Source organism: Passer montanus, unplaced genomic scaffold (assembly GCF_014805655.1).
Source record: "Passer montanus isolate IOZ18808 unplaced genomic scaffold, ASM1480565v1 scaffold3, whole genome shotgun sequence".
NCBI lineage: Eukaryota > Metazoa > Chordata > Aves > Passeriformes > Passeridae > Passer > Passer montanus.
The window spans coordinates 6,042,792-6,062,357 of record NW_024367707.1 but is presented as its reverse complement, the minus strand read 5'-3'; the positions used below and the strand labels follow the sequence as shown (position 1 = coordinate 6,062,357).

The window sequence follows — 19,566 nt, the reverse complement described above, 5'->3', positions numbered from 1 at the left end:
TCCTGGTACTGACTCTAACCCTGCCTGAGCACTCTGTAGCCCTGAGGAGTTTGAATGGACCTTCCTCTAACTCTGGCATTTCAGAAGGAGCTTTGCTAATATTTGTCCCGTGTTTAAACAAAAGGCTGCAATAAATACTTTCTGTACATTTAGGTTTTTGTCTCATCTGGGGTTTTTTGACACTGTACTCACTTCAAGAGATGGGCCTGGCAAAGACAAGTAGGGACAGAGTCAGAGCTTCTTGCTGACTGAACACAGTCACATCAAGAACTCCAAAACTATTCAAAGCTATGAAGGAAAATTAATGATCCCAGGCAAAGCAATAAAATCCAGATAAGAGGAATATAAAGTGAAATACTAACATGGTCAGCTCAACTGACTTTTTGTAAGCCTCTGAACAGCTACACTAGTCCAAGACTTGTTCCAATGTTCAGATAAAATATACAATTAAAGGAGTTGGGAAAATAACGTTTGTGTTCCTTTATTTTTGCAACAAAGTTGTTTAGACACTACCAAAGAAATGCTATCTTTGGTGCATTTTTTTAAGAACAAAAGCAAGACATAAAATACAATTTCACCATATCTATTCAAATAAAGATCATATGATACAAAACATTTGGCCATTATGTTCTTCTCAAACTTATTTTAGCCCTTTTCTGTATTAGAATCCTCAATCTTTATTCTTAATGATCCTGAACAGTAATGCAATTGCAGATATATAGTTGTGAGCATTACAGAATTAGGCATAAGAGATTCTTTTCATTTGTTATTAATTGCTCTTGTGTTCAAGTGAACATCTGTATTCTTCTTCATAATAGATGAATACAGTGTGACTCAGGGAGCCCAGCATAATTATGTATAGTTTTTGCAGCAGGATGAAAAATTTCCACGTGTATATCAAGCAAATCTAATTAAGTACAACAGTTACTGAGCCACCCAAGTGTGGGAAAGAATTCTGTGCACAGACTTCAGGTAAAGATGTAACCAGCTGGCTTCACTTTCTCAGTTACAACTAAGTGGGTTTTATTTACAAAAAGCCAAGTGTCTGAAATGACAATATAAAACATTTCTTTACGGTCAGCAGAAAAAATGAAAATTCGGAAAATAGAAATTAAAGGCTCAGGCATAAATCCGTTATGACCTGATTGCTCTCCACGAAGAGTGTCTCATTTTGACCATCCACATCTTTGCACCCAGGTATTACAACATTTCACACCATCTTATTAATTTGAAAGTCAAGCTATAATTGAGAGTGTTTTTCTTAAAACAGATGAACTAACATATTTTGAAAAATTGGAACTTTTTTTTGTTTGTCTGTTATGTTATACATTTTTATTTACAAAAAGCCAAGTGTCTGAAATGACAATATAAAACATTTCTTTACGGTCAGCAGAAAAAATGAAAATTCGGAAAATAGAAATTAAAGGCTCAGGCATAAATCCGTTATGACCTGATTGCTCTCCACGAAGAGTGTCTCATTTTGACCATCCTTGCACCCAGGTATTACAACATTTCACACCATCTTATTAATTTGAAAGTCAAGCCATAATTGAGAGCGCTTTTCTTAAAACAGATGGACTAACATATTTTGAAAAATTGGAATTTTTTGTTTGTCTGTTATGTTATACACGTTGCAGTTCTGCATTAATATCACACTCTGCAAATTACAGAGTGTTCGTGGAAACAAAGACAGGAAGATGGTATAAAAAAGGAGTTTGTATTCCTATCATTAATAATAATTAGTTCATGCCCTGCTATTTCACTTTACTACTTTCCAACATAGGGGACAAATCAGACAAGTCGAGACATTTAGCACTTACCCTCAGCAACTGCTTGCCTTGCAGTACAGCAGATATATTTTCATAGGATTAAAGCCGAAGAAAGTGCAAAATATAAATACAGGAGTTGTGTTCTGTAATGTATTCTGTTACATCACTTTTGGAAAAATTTCACATCCAAATTCCACAATTCCTGCTGAAAATACATATTTACTGGCAATCTTTAACATTTAATAAACTATTAGTTCTTTTATGCTAAATTTTAGCCAGAGCAGGTTCCCACTGCCAATGCATAAACATCTGGTTACAGAAACTTTTGTTGGAAATCATGGCCCAAAGCAATCATTCATTTACTTCCAATCATGCTGTCTACTGCTGCACCTCAAACTGCTTTGTTTAAGCCACACTCATTTCATCCATGTCTTTGGGTCTCATTCAACCTTCTGTATTCATCCCCTACTAAAATTTGGGATTTCAATGAAAATATTTCCCAGACTTATAGCAGCTACAGTTTAAGAGCAGAATAATAATGAATGGTAAGCTTCTGGCTGCTCTGCTATGGTATTCTGCCTTATTCAAGTCTATACCAGGTGACAGAAGGCTAAAACAAAAGGCTAAAACAAGAAAGAGAAACATATCAAACTACCCAGGTATGAAAACTTCTTAATGCCTTTCCTTTCAGAATGTAAGACTGTAGACTTCTTCCATCAACTCCTTATATTTTCCAGCCTGGAACCAAAATGCAGTGAAGTTTTCATGTTATTTTTAAATTTTGGCTGAAACAGCTTAGATGTAATAGGGAGGACGCTTATGTTGGAAACTATTGTGTCACAGTAAATCTTGGCACATAGGGAATTTACTGACTGAACAGCAGAAGTAGCACCATTGAGTTCAAAATGTTGTTCCATGGGTTTCTTATGTGGTTTTCCAGAGGACAGTAATAGGATTATTACTGTCTGATAATAATTTTGATTAATTTTCTCCCATGTTAATCATGTCAGTAAAAACTGTATTCTATATAGTCACCATATTCATTTAGTCACTTTATGTACAACACCAACTTTTTCTAAGACTGTAATGTTAATGTGTTCAAGGACCTTCCTCCTTACATAAATCATTACTGTTTTCAAAGAAATTAAATATTTTACTTAATAAGTTGGCTTACAGAGAGCAACAAGCCACTTAAGCACAGACATCAGTCATCTGCAAAACTCCTATTGGTTGATTGAGTTCTTCAGAGAACTGGAGGATGAACTCTTTGAGAAATCCATTACTTTGTTTAGCCTTTCAATTGTTGCAGGATACTGGCATTAGTATAACTTTCTTAATTTTTTTATTATAAATGCCCATCTGTGCAAGCCAAGGTCTGCCTTCAGTTCAACTCACATATCTCCCCTTAGATTCATGTAAAAGTGCAAACTGAATCACTTATGCCTGTGTAAGTGGATTCAGGAGTGGAACATGCTATTGGATGGCGGTCCATTATGGACCTCAGGGCCAAAATAACCTGCACTTTTGGTACTTAATTCTCTTATACAGCAACTTTTGATCTATATAGTGCAAAAATAGGACAGGGGGGAATTACAAGCAAGTTTTGTTCCCTCTCACCCAGACTGGAAATGTTTCACATCCTCATATCCAATTGTCACCTGGGAGATGAGCAGGAGACCTTTTTCTAGCTCTTATAAAAGTTTTACACTGTCCAGGAAATCCTTGTCTGCATGGTGTATTCCCTCAAGAGCACAGTTTTGTTCACACCCTCTATTAATTCTAGAGCAAACTAAAAAGCCCTTCACTGACAATGCCTGGGCAGGTTTCCTCTGAAAAGTTTACAAAATACTGATGAAGCAGAACAAACAGAGATGCAATAAAAGTAGTTATGTTTGCCACAAGTCTGATTATTTCAACTTCAGACAGGTTGTTTACATTTTCCTTAATACTTTGGGGCATGGAAGTATATAGGTTTAATGGAAGGGGGAAACAACCACAAGTGTTCTGCAGAGTAGAAGACCATACAAAGGCTGACACATCAGAAAAGATTAAAAGAACACTACACATGTACCCGGAGCCATATAAAAGCATGAGAAAGGGTATACAGAGATATAAGCACAAAAAAGTACACAAAAAGTTTTCAGAAACCTTTGTATTCAGCTACAGGACTTGATTTGATACAGAGAGAAAGAGAGAAGGACAAAGACTTTTCTAAACCTCAAATATTCATATCAGTGAACAATGTAAGCAGGCTGTGAAGAGTCAGGTGAGCACCAGGCATGCCAAAAAGAAGACTGTTCAGCTCATGCTTTCAATTTTCCTTCTTTAAAAAAAAGGGGGAAGAAAAAAAGAGCTCTGAAAGTTTCTTTTTGCTGTAAGTGAAGGAAAATAAAAAGTAAATAGTTGTTTCTGCTCAGTTTACACTTTTCTTCCCCACTCTCTTTTCCAAGCTCTCCTGGCTTGAATAGCAACACCCTAAAAAAGAAATTATACTGTGATTTCATCCTAAGCTTCACTTTATGGACTTAACAGGTCTCTTGGATCTTGCACTTGGAGCCATTAAAATTTCTCTGCAAGCTAAGAAGCACAGTATTTGGTAGAGGTTTTGGTTGAAAGAGGGGGGTGGGGGTGGTCTATAGCAGTCTCTCAGACTCCTTCAGTCAACAGCCCAATGACCAAAACCAATCATTTGCACCACAGAGGTAAAACTCATCAGTTTGGAAGGATGGCTATACTGAAGAAGCATCTTCCAAAGTCCAAAAAAAACTCTGATATAGAATATGGCACCACTACCCTACACAGCCTGAGGAAATACAGTCATGTTGGCACTCCAGTCTCCACATGGGGTAAATATTTAGGGAACCTCTATTAAGACATTCTAGGAAACAGGGTTATGCCAGAACATCATTCTGGGCCTTCTTTAGCACTTCTCCTCCTCAGGGTTCAATGTAAGTAACAGGAGATGTAGCATTGCCTATGTTAGACTACTACAACTGAAACAAGTTAGTCAACACCAAACATTCATAAACACTTGACAGTCATCACATAGGTGAGTAGATGACTTGAAAGCAGCTCCAGAAAAGTTTCTTTAAATCTGTATCATTCCTGTGTGCACCCCCACAAATGTATCAGCTCAAAAAATTCACTTTGTACAACTACACACCACATGGCTTTTTTCACCATCACCACCTCTATAAAAAAGTCATTTGCCTTTTCAGAAATAAGACACAATCACCACATTGCTGACTTGCCAAAACATAGATGAGGGTGAAAAAAGAAAAGCATTTTTAATCCAATTTATATGAACACATGGACTATGCTATGAATAAATAATGGAGGAACAAAGTCACTTCAGAACATGAAGCCCATCAGAAACCCATTCAGTAAGCTTATGTCCATAAGTAATTTGGTGCAAAAGAAACAAAAGTATTCAAAGTCTGCTTGGGAACTTAGAACTTAAACAGGGAATTTAGCAGAATTCACAATCAGGCGTGCCCAAATGTCTAATATTTGAGACAGAGAGGCACAGTCTTTTTCTCTGTAAAGAAAGGGACTTAGAGAATATTTTGACCACTAAAAGTATCAGTAAAAGAAAGGTTTTGTGATGTGTTCACAAAAACACTTCCACAATTATCATGATCACATTACTCTTCGTCTTTCTAATTCTACCATTTCTAAAAGTGTCACATCTTGTCAAAAATGACAACTTCAGCAAACCTTCTGATGGATCTCTTAGACCATAACTCCTCAATGATTCCTTTAAGGAACACTATAAATGAGAAAATAGTGCTTAATTTGTGGAGAATTGTTCTTTTTTGGTAACTAAGGCATCACTTGAGGTACTCATGCAAATTTCACTAAACAGAAATACTGTGATAAATCTTAGTAATTTTCTATAAATTCTACAGGCTGAAAATGTATTTTAAGTAGATTGAGGAACTTTATAAAGTATTTGTTTTCTATCTACTGTCTCAGCTAGTATAACTGGCATTCTACAGTTTTCTTTTAAAGTAAACAAAAATAAGCTCATCATGTTACTAACTATACTTTTTCTATGAGCTGTTAAGAACACCATATTGAAGCAACCAGCAGAAGAGGACCTAGAACAGAACAAAATAATCACATTTTTATAAGGCACTAGCTGAAAAGTAGCTGTTGTGCCAGACAGTACTTATATTTCTGTGCCACAGAACTCATCAATAAAAGAAAGACTGAAAATGCTGACTCTGGGACTTGAACTGCCAGACACACTTCTAAAATCCTGTATCAGTTCCACTTCCCAACACCTGCAATAAAACTGTCCTGAATCTGATGTAGGTAGCACTCCTCACAGGTTGAATACCTGTGGCATACAAACTATTCAACTCACAGCTGAAGACAAATCTATGTGACTCATGCAGAGAGGAGACTGATATGGATTTTTTTTGTCTTTGATTTGATGTCAGCTACAAAAGACCCGTTGTTGATCCTGAACAACAATAAATTTCAGAGGAAATTTACACAAAAGGAATGAAAGACTCCCAGGTAATTGAGTCCTATTAATTACCATATAGTTATACAAAACTACCTTTTTCATAGAGCAATTATAGAGCCTTTGCCAACTGTAACTCCACTAGGAATTTATGACTGGAAAGAGTAAGACCCTCATAATCATGAGCATCTGTCTAACAAACAAAACTATCAGCTCATTCATCTTCACAAGCTGAGAAGCACCGACCAACAAATTAATATTCTCTAAATCCTTTTCTCTGGAAAAGAGCAAAGCTTTTAACTGGACCTAGATATACAAAACCACTAGTAGACTTACCATTTATCATAAAGCTAACATTTCAGGCCAAATAATGTGACTTATTCATGCTAATTTTTACATTGGAGTCTATGAGATTACTTGCATGAGCTACCCTTTGGCCTTCAAATAATCTAATCTAATATTCCACTGAAAACATAAAACTCAAGTGTCGTGGTCAGTTTTAAAGCTAAAGTGCATTTGCCAAGGCCAGTGATCATGTTACATATTAAGAACTAAAAATTGTTCAAATTTAACAGGAGTTATTCTCCCATGAACTCCCAAACTTTGTCAATCTGCCAGCACTCTACGGTTACTAGTGGAAGACCTGACTAAGAGCACTCACAGCACAAAAACTGTAAACGGAGTAATTAGTAACTTGAGAATGGGAATCTAGTTCTTTATCTCTCTCCAACTCGCCCTAATCTGAGCCAATTTCTGGTGATGTATTAGAAACAGAAGTTTAACATTAAATTTGGAAGGCACTGAAGAAAAAAGAATGTGCTAACAAACACCATTTGATCTACAGAATTACCTTAAGACACTAAAGTAATATTAATAAAGATACCAATAACACTAGCTCACTTGGTACCATAGTACCACAGACACAACATTACCTTGCAATGTAAGTAGAAAATTTTTTGGCCCCAATTTGTATCTGAGCAAATTTTGTTTATGTGCAATTTCTTTCCTGCATCTTCTTTCACGACATTCACTTCAGAGATTTGTCCTCATCATTAAATTATAAGTGTGCTTCCTCAGTGAAGACATGTACTTGGAGATCCTCCTAAGCAAAGACACGGTTTTTTTGTTCTTTGGTTTAATTTGATAAACACACCACTGGTCACCAAGCAGAGGAACAAATTTTGCTTGTTTCCCCCATGGAAACAGTTACAGAAGTCTGCTTTCCACTTGGGAATACCCTTAAGGTCAAAAGCTTAAGAACAGGAATATCAGCTTGTGCAGTTCTAGTAATGATGTACTCTGTTAGCCTATGCAAGCCACAGGGAGGAACGTGTTCTGAGTAGGCACACAGAACACCAGATTTCCTTTTTCAGTACAAATGACAGAACTGAAGACACAATTTATTTGCTTTGAGATTGATATCTCTTAGATGTGGAGGTTGTAGACTCTATTTTGGCTCATGTTGAAGCCCATTCCAGCACACCTTCAGCGTTACTCAAACTGATGGGGAGGTTGGTGCAGATGACCCACTGTGGTTCCTCCCAACCTTACCAATTCAGTGATTTCATGGAAGTCAAAACCAGCCTAGGCTTGTGCAATCACACATTTCATTTGTTGGATAAGCAGATCTTGAACTAGTTTACAAATATTTATTCCCTGTTTCCACATAAATAAATTCAAGAAAATAATACAGTAAAGCAACAAAAGTTCAGTACTGTTACAAATACTATCCATGAATGGTGAAACCTATATGTTTCCAAAATAAGCAAAAATAAATTCAGTCAAGAAAGGATGCTTCCAGGACACTTAGCCAGTGAACATGACAAAAAAAAAATCTCAGACAACGCCCCCGCTCTGAATAATCATTGTGCACAAAAGGTGACTCTGAGGGCATCACTTTCAGCGATGCAGGTTTTCTGGCAGAATGTAGGCAAAAGAAGCAGGCAAAACTTTCAAGCTGAATATATTCTCTGCACCCGTTCCCACAGAAAACGGGTGTGAGAGCAAACCCCGACCCGGTCTAGCAATTCTGTCCTAACGGGACCCTGTCTCTTCATTTAAACCTCATCCAAATCCCATCAACTCCCCTACAAGAATCAGTCACTTTTTAGGCAAATTTCAAGATGTTACTAAATGTTTCTCGCCGTTGACCGATTAAGCACTTGGACTAACGCTGGAAAGCTGAAGGAGAGCTCCCCACCAGCAGCACCGAGAGCTGTACCTGGTGAGCAGCGCGGCGCCCTCAGGACGAAGCCCGGCCGCGCTGCCCGCGGCCCCTCACGGCGGCCTCGCCCCGCACCGGCCCGGCGCGAGTCCCAACGGGCCGGGCCCGCCCGCGGCACCTCCGCCTCAGCGCCGGGCCGCGCTGCCCGGCCGGGCGAGACCCGCAGTGCCACTCCGGGGCAGGATCCGTGACCAAGCGGGAGCCGCGGGACGCGCCGCGGAGCTCGGAGCTCCCCGACCTGCGCTCCTCCGCCTCCGCGGGAGCTCCCCGCCCTAACCTCGCTCGTCCCTCCGGGAAGAGTCGGCGGGAAAGCCCATCCCAAGGGAGCCGCGCACCTCCGCCGCCCGGCCCCGCAGAGCCGCTCACCTCCACCCGGCTCAGGGCGACTCCCATTCCCGCGGCTGCCGCGGTGCCCGTCCCTCCCGCCCTCGGGAGCCCGCCGCCCCCGGCCGCCTCTGCTGCCGCGAGCCCGCAGCCGCTCACCTGGCGCCGGGCGGCCGCCCGTCCCGTCCGTGCTGTCCCGTCCGTCCCGTCCGTGCCGTGCCGTGCCGTGCTGTCCCGTCCCGTCCCGTCCCGCCCGCCCCGCCGCGCCGCTCGCTCAGCACTGGGCGCAGCAGGCGCGCCGGCGGCCCCGGCAGCTGGGACAGCCACTGGACGGGGGGCGGAGGCAGGCGAGGGAGGTGCTGCGAAAAGCCGAGGGCAGCGGCGCGGCGGCGGCCGGCGGAGCCGCCCGCGGCCCCTCCCGCCCGGCGGCCCCGCGGGTGCGGGCGCGGTCCCGGGGCCCAGCCCGGCCCGGCTATGAGCGCCGGCTGCGCTGGGACGGGGCTGGGGACACTGGGTGGCTGCGCGCAGCCAGCTCGGGGGCAGGAGCTACCACTGCGAATAAACTGTTCCACGTTCCTTGGTGGGCATCGTGTTCAGGGTTAAACCGGCTTTCTCTCTTGTAAAGTTTACCTCACCTTTAAAATAGACGTAACTGCATTAAGCCCTACTGTTACCGTAGATTTTGCACATTTAGCAGCCTTCATTGAACTTCAATGAGATTCATTTGTTCAATCCGTTCAGATTATTGGTGGTGTAAATGAGCTTCGCTATTACGACGGCAGAAAGCTGAAGCTGTGGCACTCCTCTTCCACTTTTCAAGTGCTTGGAACGAAGCATGTTCTGAAAAGGCAGGATTTTCAATGACTCATTTTATACCAAATGCTTAGTAACTGCTCCTTGCATGTAGGCTGGAGGTTTGGTACCTAGGCACTGCTGAAAAAAGAAAAAAAGCCTGATTCCAGGGCATAGCTGGGAAAAGCACGTCCAGAGGAAAAGGCTTTAGGTGACAATGCTTCTCAGTGTTACTGAAAAGATAAGACAGGGACAAATTCTAGGAACTCCAGAGACAGCAGGTCTTCCTGAGGATGCAGTGAGTCTGCATGATGAGTGTAGTTTTGTAGAGAAATACTTGCAAGGAAGAAATGGGGGTAGATGAAGAGACTTGTGTCTTTCTGCTTAGATCCATGGTGCTTTTGGATGCTTTGGAGCTGGCATCTAGTCAGACACCAGGCCAGTGCTTTTGCAGTTCCTCACATAGGAAAAACACAGGAGGCATTTGTCTTTCTCTGTCTTGTTTAGTGGAACATCTTTCACTTCCTCAAAGGTTTAAGGACCACAGATTCTGTTCTCTTCTTAGCTTAAATCACCTGGGAGAATTATAACCACTTCTGATCTGGATGTCTGAGGTCAATGAGGAAGAAAATAAAAATTGTCCTAAAGTTAGTGCTAAGGGTGCAATGCATAAGAATACCATTTGTCTATGAAAAGACTTGTCTAGTGACTCTGTATAAGTGCTCTTTTGACATGTCCACAGACAGTGCTCTGTACCAACATGGCTTAGTGATGTCTCCTCAGAAAGACTAAAAGGTTTCACAAGGCTGGAAATTGAAATCCAGTTTACTCCTGGACACCACCCATTGGTAGTGCAGGGTTAGGAAGCTTTCTGTGTTGTCTGTTGTGTGAATAGTTACTGGTGTACAGATAAATGGAAGTCTGTCTATCCAACACTTCTGATGAATGATTTTTCGGTAAAAATGAGCCAGTTGCTGAATTTTCAGTCACTGAAATGTAATTACAGGCAGGGAATTTACTTCAAAATACTTATGCTCTTTCCACTCAGACCAAGTTAATTTACTAGGAGAAATTGCTGTGCAATTTACAAAAGATAAACATTGAATTTATATTTTTGTTTATTTAAACAGTGTATTGCATACAGCTGGGTGGTGTCCAGCAATACATAGAGAAACTAAAACAAATTGATTTGTAATGACCTAAAAATTAAGTCTTATTAATCTCTAATTAATTACTTAATACTTAATACCAGTGTATTTGTATTGCTCTGCTTAGCTGCCATCTATGCCATCTATACAGTTCTAGGATTACACTGGATCTGGGCGGTTTTGCATAGAAGCCAAAGGCAAACTCCTATGTACTTACCAAGAAATCACACACTTGAGCAGGTCTGAGGAGCAAGCATGGATATTTGAGTAACAAAGAACTTTTCAATCCCACTAGTTTTTTTTCATGTTTTTGAGAAAACACCAAAAAAAAAAAAAAAGGTTACGTTAATTCAGATTGCTCAATGCCTCCTTTATTGTGCTTGTGCAATACTGAACACTGGTTCAGTAGGAACAGCAGGTGATAAATGCACATTTAAGGAAATTATACTTCCTTGAAGAGAAGGAGTCTAATCTTCCCTCCCCAAACAAAATGATCATATGAAAACATCTTAAATAAAATATTTTTTTTTCTGGATCTAGAAGACTCTCCAGAAAATGGGAGCACAGCTACCATAAACTGGTGTTGATATCCAGTTTGGCCATGCATTCTCCTAGTGGGAAAGTACTGGATTTCAAGGATTGAACAACTGAAGCATTTTATTTTAACCTGTGTTCAACAAGATTGAATGTAGAAACCCTGCAAACAACTCCAACAAAGTCAGTCACTAAATTCCCATTAATTTCATCTTAACCAGAATTTCACATTATTCTTTCTAAATGGTTTGGGTATTGTTATTATTATTGGTATTATTATTATTATTATTATTATTATTATTATTATTATTATTATTATTACTACTACTACTACTTTAAACTCTTTATTTATGTTTGTGTATATATACATGTTTCCTAGGGAGATAAGACATTACCCTGACATGTTGCGGTATTAACTTCATGTTTAGAATTTACGTATCCAAGTGGAATTTGTTCTAATTATATAATTCATGTCTTTGTAGGAAAGAAACGTGTAACTGACAAGAGAAAAAGGAGAGTGGAGGTAGTGGTAAGGTATGTTTCCCTTTTCATTTATGCTGTGAAGGTTTGAAGCTGTTGTTTCACAAAGATGCTTGATAGAACTTCACTTCTTCTTAGTGGGACTGGGAGGCTGCTTTGCCCTGTGATGAGTATATGGTCGACCCCAGGGAGCATAAATTTAGGGGACTGACTAAAATAAAATATGGCATTAATATGATACCTTTCATGTCAAATCTAATTGGTCTAAAAAACAAAGCAAAAGAGATAATTTCTGTGGCTCTTGGATTTGTGGGATTCTGTCTTCTTCTCTACCATGTGATACATTTCTGTGAACTTCAGAAACTGATTGAAGGTACAAGAAGCAGTTGAAATGGTTACACTTCTCTGTTTCATGTATTAATATAGTCCTTCCTGAAAATCACTCCTGTTCTATAATGTCATGCACTAGTCATCAATCATGTAAATTGCAGCTCTTTAGGTAAAAATATGTTAGGGTTTTTGTTTTAACTGATGGTAGCACTGGAGATTAAATAAAATTGTCTATGAGTCCTTTGGTGTATTTTCTGATTTCAGCATTACAAAGACATAAACAATGAGTGACAGATTTTAGGATAAGGAAATTATATGGGCTAGCTGTGATGCTGAAAGGATTTAAATGTATCAAGGGAGGAGGATCTAAAACCTAATCTTAAAACTGCACATATTAGGCACAAAGTTGAGAGCTTGATTTGTGAAAAGCAGCTGCCTCTCATAAAAATTTGTGCCTGACCAATAAATCCGTATCTCACAAAAGAGTCCTTGGAGTAGATACACCTATCTAACATTCCAACAGAATAACTACTTGTTAATGTTCTTTTGTCAGAAAGTAGCACAAGGTGTGGGTACCATGAGTGTAGTGTTTGCTGAATGTTAACTGAGCCAATATATGAAAGAAATCTTTTAGATATGTAATCATTAAATAAGGAGGTTTAGTCTATCCAGCTGTGATTTTACCTATGTTGTCAAATACTGAGTACAAAACCCAGGGTAAGATTTTCTCTTGACTAGTAGTTTATTCATAAAAAAAGAAATATGTACTATCTTCCTTACTGAAGGTCCAGGAAGTGTTTTTAAAGAGTAATAATAAAAACAACTGTGTCTCTGTGATTAACCTCTAAAAGCCTTGTCTCACCAATGAAATATGCATTTCACTGCTTGTGTCATTACTGATGGCAGGTGATATTTATATTCACCATGTTATTTGGCACTGCTGAATTCCATGTTGCAGCCATGTCCTGTCAGACTGTATTCCAGCTAAATGTCCCTGTTGCATTTATGTTCCAAAATGAGGTGAAGGTGGAGGCAGTTTGTTAGGTATTGAGGCCAAAAAAGAAGAGAGATCTTTGATACTGTTTTCTTTAACAAAATTCCTTACGTGTACCTTACGTGACAAGTGAATGATTATTTGTAGCAGCAGGATGAGCATTGTGTTCTTCAATATTTCTCCCTCTGCAAATGTGCTCATGCAACACTCCATTCTGTGGAATTGAGAGGAATTATTACCTACTGGACTAAAAGGTTAACAGAGTACAAACTGAAATGAAAGAAATGTCATTTAAACATAAGAAAAGGATATTTTATGGTGAGAGTTGTTGAACACTGAAGCAGGTTGCCCAGAGAGCTTGTGGAGTCTCTACCTTTGGAGATGTTCAGAAGTCCAGATATGATCCTTGGCAACTGCTACAGCAGCCCCTGCTCTGAGCAAGAATTTGGACTGGACTATCTCTAGAGGCCCCCTCCAGCCTCAGCTGGTCTATCACACTGTGAGAGGAATTTCTGCTAACACTCTGCTTTCCCGTAGAATAAAATACACTTTTGGCCAACCAAAGGACATGATCCTCAACTTATAAAAAACTTGAGGGTGATGAAAGGCTCACATACCCAAAAGCCCAGACCAAGGTGCTAATCAACATTATGGGAAACTACAAGGAAGGGTTGCCAAGGAAAGCAGTTCTGAAGAGAACACCTGGAAAGGACAATTAAACCTTTCAATTCTCTATTTATGGCACTCACTCTCTTTAAATTGTACTGACATTTATATTTCCATTAAATAAACATTTTAAAGGAGTTGTAACTTGTCCATAAAAAGTAAGTCTATGTGGATCTTGGCAGGCAAATTCCAATTCTGGGAACATTTCACATTTTTGCTTTTCTTTTTTTAAAACTTATTTTACAAAAAAAAGCTCTGTTAACTTCTGAAAATTGACACTGACTCTAATGGTTCCACACTAAATGCTCCTATGTAGTAAGACTTTTATCATAGCATGAACTGTTAAAATAAAGTCAAGGAGGTTACTATACCCCTGTTGATTCCTACATCCATGTAACTGGTAAAGCAACAGAGAAGGATCTTTTTTATCATGGAACACTTTTCCAGTGTACGGTCTGCAGTGTGTATCTTTCACGTACTAGAGAAGGGATTTTAGCTTTCATGCCAAGTCCTTTCACCCCTGAAAACACTTTTTTTTCTTCTTTTCCTGAGAGGAAAATTTGTGTTCATAGTTGTCCTGTCTTAACTCTGTTCTTGGCTTTGCTGTATCTTTTAAACAAAGTATGTATATCTCAGCTGCAAAATAAGAGACTGATGGTGTAAAGGCAGACTAAAATATAAGACAACATGGTGTTTTGAGGAAGGCAATCTGCTTTTGGTGTATCAAAGGAGAGAAGATTTCCTTCTCCAGTTTAACTCTACTGTTTAATCCCTTGTTTTGCAGTGTTGATCTCTGCCCACTTTCTGAGTGACAGAATCATGGAGTGTGGGGAGAACTTTGGAAACTGTTTCAGTACTTCTCAAAGACCTTTCTGCTGAAGTTTCAACTTCCTTTTCAACCTTGTCCATTTTTCAATCTTTTGCTAGTTTGGAAGAGAGGAAAGTCGTTCTTAAAAGGTCAGCTGATCCACCCTGCCTTTGATTTCACACCAGCATAAATCCATTTAACAAAGTTTCTTTTTAATCATACCAAAATTGTTGGGAGGAAAAACAGAGCTTGAAAAGCTTTTTTCAGAAGACACCTTCCTCCCTTGCTCTGCCTGAGATTCAGGAGTATATAGACATGGAAGTCACAAACCTGACTGTTAATACTGGGATTCTGCAGAGGGTTAAACAAAGGAAACATCTAATTTTCCAAACACTTCAGGGTATGTAGACTTTGCAATAAATGATTTCTGAGTTGAAGCCTGGAATTTCAAGTACTATGAAGTGACGGCTTCTGGGACAGGCTATGTGCAGCTAGACAACCTACTGCAGGCTGACTCTGTTCCAACAGGCCTTGCATGGGGTTGGAGGCAGATACTCTGCATGGTAAGAGCCATCACATAGCACATGGCTTATCTTCACCTGGGATGCATTGGAAACACTCATGGTATGTCTGATGGAAAGGGACAATAAAGTGGTGGACAGCAATTAGATTGTTTATCTATAGAAGACAGATCATATTCAACCTTTTTTCTGTATATATCTGTTGTTTGATACTAAGATTCTTTTTTTTTAGTCTTTTAGAATGTTAACGGTGATGCTAACATGTTGGTGTCAGAAATCTTTGTCTAAATAGACCCCATATACCTCAGCACTGCCATTAGTTCTGATTTGAGTGACATGCTGAATGCTCTGTGAAGAAAACCCACCTCTACCTAGGTAATATAATTTTCAATATCAAATGTTAAACAAAATATAATTGAGATTAAAAAAGAAGAGCATAAAGCCTCAAGTCCCAGAAAAATGTTTCTTTTAGTCTTCTATGCCTGTCTCATCAAATAGTTTGGAATGTATTTTTATAAGTTGTAAGTCTTTCACAAAACTGGTTTTTATTTTTTAGAAAACAGATTTTCCAACTGGAATTACTCAATTGCAAAAACATGTTTTTATAATAGAAGTATTACATTTTGTGTCATTGGGTAACCTTGTTTTGCCAGGGTTACCTTTCTGTAGTCCCTAAACTTGCCTGGGAGGTTTATTTTGGGGGAGGGCAGTTGTTTCCTTGGTGTTTTTTTTCTTGCAAATTATCTTTTGTCACCTTCAGACTTAGGCTGGCTCTGCTACAAGTTTGGATTTAACATAATTTTCTAAAATATATTACCTCCAATATTAAATTAAAATTTATCAAGGTTCTGAATGTTTACATTATTCAGTGGAAACAGATCCCAAGTAATAGCATCTGTATTTCAAGTATAGCTTATTCCTGTTCAAAAGGTTTGAAGAAAGTCTACACAATGTTTGTTTTGAGGACCTAGGTATTATTTGAGTGATTAATAGGTCCTGTGGAAATCTTATGAGCATAGATGAAATATATTCTTTGTATTTGTCTTTTGGATGTTGAATTGGATCTAGTCCTGTCTTTTGGAAAGACCATGACTTTATTTTTAGGATCTTTTCTACGTGATAAATTATTTTCACTTAATTATGTTATCCTTTGGTCACTGAACTGATTATAAGTTAATTTTTGCAAAGACACAAAATGCGCATTATTAATGTTGACAGAAATTTGTTCTGCCTTTCAGTAAAGACCCTGTGGTGGTCCCTTCTACCTCCAGCAAAGTAATGGGCAGAGAATTCTTAATTCCAATTTTTATTTATCTCTTTGCCAAAGAATCACTAAGGTCTTAAGAGGAGTTTTATTTAATACTCTTATGTCAGAAAGGTCTATTCAAATGGAAATGGAGTGGAGATGCTTCTGATTATACTGTGTTTTTGGGTCAGAAAATAATCATGGCCATGGCCACAAAAGCAAATAGACAAATAAAAGGGACAAAAGACAACTATGTTACATGTCTGGAAATTATACTGCCAAACAAAGTCAATGACCAGCTGAGATCATCATGTCAGCTGACAGCTGGAACTTGCTTCAGTAAGATGCAGTTCTGCTGATCTTGGCATAAGGAAATTTGCTTGAAGCAGACCAGGATGGATCTGACAACAGTCCTCAGTTCTCCAAGAATATTGTGGACTGAAATGATAGTATAATGAAAAAATATGCAAGAACATGGATGTCAGTATTCATAGAGTAGGATCTATTTTTTTCTCAGTAGTTGTGTTTAGCCTTACATTCCCAATTAGTTTTAAATCCATTGCACACTGAGATTCATATTTGATCTTTGGGGACTACATATGACATTTCATGAGGTCTGGTCTTAGCAGTTTTCCACAGGTACTATAAGAGCTAACCTTGTGCCTTCTGATGACTTCAGGAAAATTGTATTTTCAGTCTTTGGGCAATGCAGTCTTGGGTACCTTACATCTTTTTTATTTTCTAAATTTTTACTTAGCCAGTTATTAGCTGTGGTTTCTTTGCTTGCTTGTATGTACCTTTCTGATTTTATTCAATGATTTAGTACATTAAAATATTAACTTATGGAAATATTTTAATTTCAAAATAATTAGACAAATTAATGATAGATTCTTTAAAATATTAACTCAGCTTTATGATATCTTCAAAGGCTTGTCTTCAAGATTTGTTTTTCATGGTATTGAAATATTTTAAGCTGAACAAATTGATTGCAAATGTATGACATCTATGACATAATTTCTGGAATCTCTTGGTTCCAGAGACTGTATGAGGCACAGGAAATGTAACAATGATTAAAGTCACTAAGGACAAGATAAAGCAGAAGTCACAGAGAGCATCTGGCATGTGTTTCTCTCTGTCCCATCTGCAGAGTTCTCAAGTTCCATATTTTGCAGCACTGTGGAATGAGGACATTGTCTGAGCTGAACAAAAACCATTTAAGAAGTGGCAGTATATTGTAAAAGAAAACAGCTATTGTTGCTTATAAAATGGAACAGAAACTATCCTAGAGGACATGATGGGTTGGCTTCCTCCAGCTGCCAGGCATCCACCCAGCTGCTGTCTCATTCCCCCTCCACAGCAGGAGAGGAGGAGAAAATACCATGGAAAAGCTCATGGTCAAGATAAAGGCAAAGACATCAGTTACCAATTACCATTACAGGCAAAAGACTCAACTTGAGTGGGGAAAATTCAGTTTATTGCCAAGTAACATTGAGTTGGATGGTGAGAAACAAAGGAAAAAACTGAAATATCTTCCTCCCACCTCCTGTTTTTCCCAGGCTCAAATTCACTTCTTCATTCCTGACTCCTCTCCATTTTCCTCCCAAGTGGTGCTGGGAATGGGGCATGGGGCTTATGGGCAGCTCAGGGCAGTTCTTTGCTGCTGCATCCTCCTCACACTTTTCCCTGCTCCAGTGTGGGTCCTCTGCTTGGGCTACAGCCCTTCAGGATAAACCAGCTCCTACATGGGTCCACCAAGGGATGCAGTCCCATCAGAACCCGCTCCAGTGTGGGCTTCCCATAGACTGCCATGGATATTCCTGCCTCCACAGGCAGCAGTGGATCTCTGCTCCACCATGACATTCTCCATGGGCTGCAGGGACACGCTGCCTCACCATGATCTTCACCAGGGGCTGCAGGGCAATCTCATCTTCAGCTCCTGAGCCCCTCCTCTCCTCCTTTTTCGCAGTCCTTTGCTGTCTGCAGAGCTGTTTTCCTCACTGGTTTTCCTCATTCCTCACCTTGCTGTGTGGCATTTTGCCCTTTCTTACACACTTTTCCCCAGAGGGGCCACCACGCTGGCTGTGGGGCTCAGCCTTGCCCTGTGGTGGGGTGGTTGGAGCTGTCTGGAGCTGTCGGGGTCTGGCACAGGACAGCTCTGGCTGCTCCTCACATGGGCCATCCCCAGCCCCCTTCACCAATAAAACCTCTCCACCAACACACAAGGCATTGCATTAAAGTTCAGTGCTGCTTTTCAGACTGTGGTAAAGCAGAGTTTTCTGAGCCCTGTGGAGTTTAGTCGTGCCAGTTTGAGAACAGCTTTGAATGAGCACAGAGCTGCAGAAGTCCTCTAGTGGGAGACTGACACTTTGGAGTACAGACTGTCTCCCAGTGCCACAAGATGTTGCTGAGACAACTGATTTATTTATGGTTCGTGCGGCAGTTGCACACTGGACTAGTAATAAAGTTCCACCACTGACTAATGAAGTATTTTCACAAATTACCTAAGTTAAAAAAGCATGATTTGAACATCCTAACTTGATTATTTTGCCAAGAAAATATGTAAGATTTCTGTAGTTGCATTTTGTATTAAGAAAATATCCCTTTGTTTTACACAAAGTCAGAAAAATTTTGCTGCAAAAATGATAAAAATGTATTTCTCAATTTAGTCAGCTATCTCTAATTCCATTTACTTTAAATATGCTGACACTTCAAATTTATTTTATGTGTACTGATTCTCCAATGCTCTGTTAAAGATATAATTGTGGCTTAAAAGATATTTATTTATATTGAAATATAAAAATGTTGTAAGAATACAGGAAATGTAGATTCGTTAGTCCCTGGTAACTTATCTAATCCTGGTAGCAGATGTTTCAGTTCTGTCTTCAAACTATTGTGATGTTCCTGGTGGGACCAAAGGAGACTTCAAGACTTCCTGTGTTATTGGAATTTATTTTCACAGTTGATAGCTGGAAACCAAAAAGCTTGAAAGTGCTTATCTGAAGATACAAATAACATAACAACGGAAAAGTAATTTGCTGGGAAAGATGACCCTTGCTGCCTGGATTCCTTTTCTGACTTGTTTTGTAGGTCTTGACTTGTATCTCTCTACTTATAGTGTGTATTTGTATAATACATAGTACATAATATGTAATTAACATATGAAAATATGATAATATAGCAAAATGTCTCTATCAGTCTGAAGAATATGTTTTTAATGCCTGATTCTCTTCTCAGTTTGCTTTTGCAAAAATGTAAATAT

At 39.3% G+C, this 19,566-nt stretch overlaps 1 protein-coding gene across 2 annotated transcripts in view; it reads right to left on the bottom strand.

The window, feature by feature from the left end:
- ADGRG2 (adhesion G protein-coupled receptor G2) overlaps window positions 1–8,996 on the bottom strand; it is a 57,885-nt gene extending 48,889 nt beyond the window's left edge. For both annotated transcript variants that reach the window (XM_039714495.1, XM_039714496.1), the window contains exon 1: window positions 8,948–8,996. The gene's annotated coding sequence lies outside the window, so the exon portion shown is untranslated. The remainder of the gene's footprint in view (window positions 1–8,947) is intronic.
- Window positions 8,997–19,566: the final 10,570 nt, after the last annotated feature.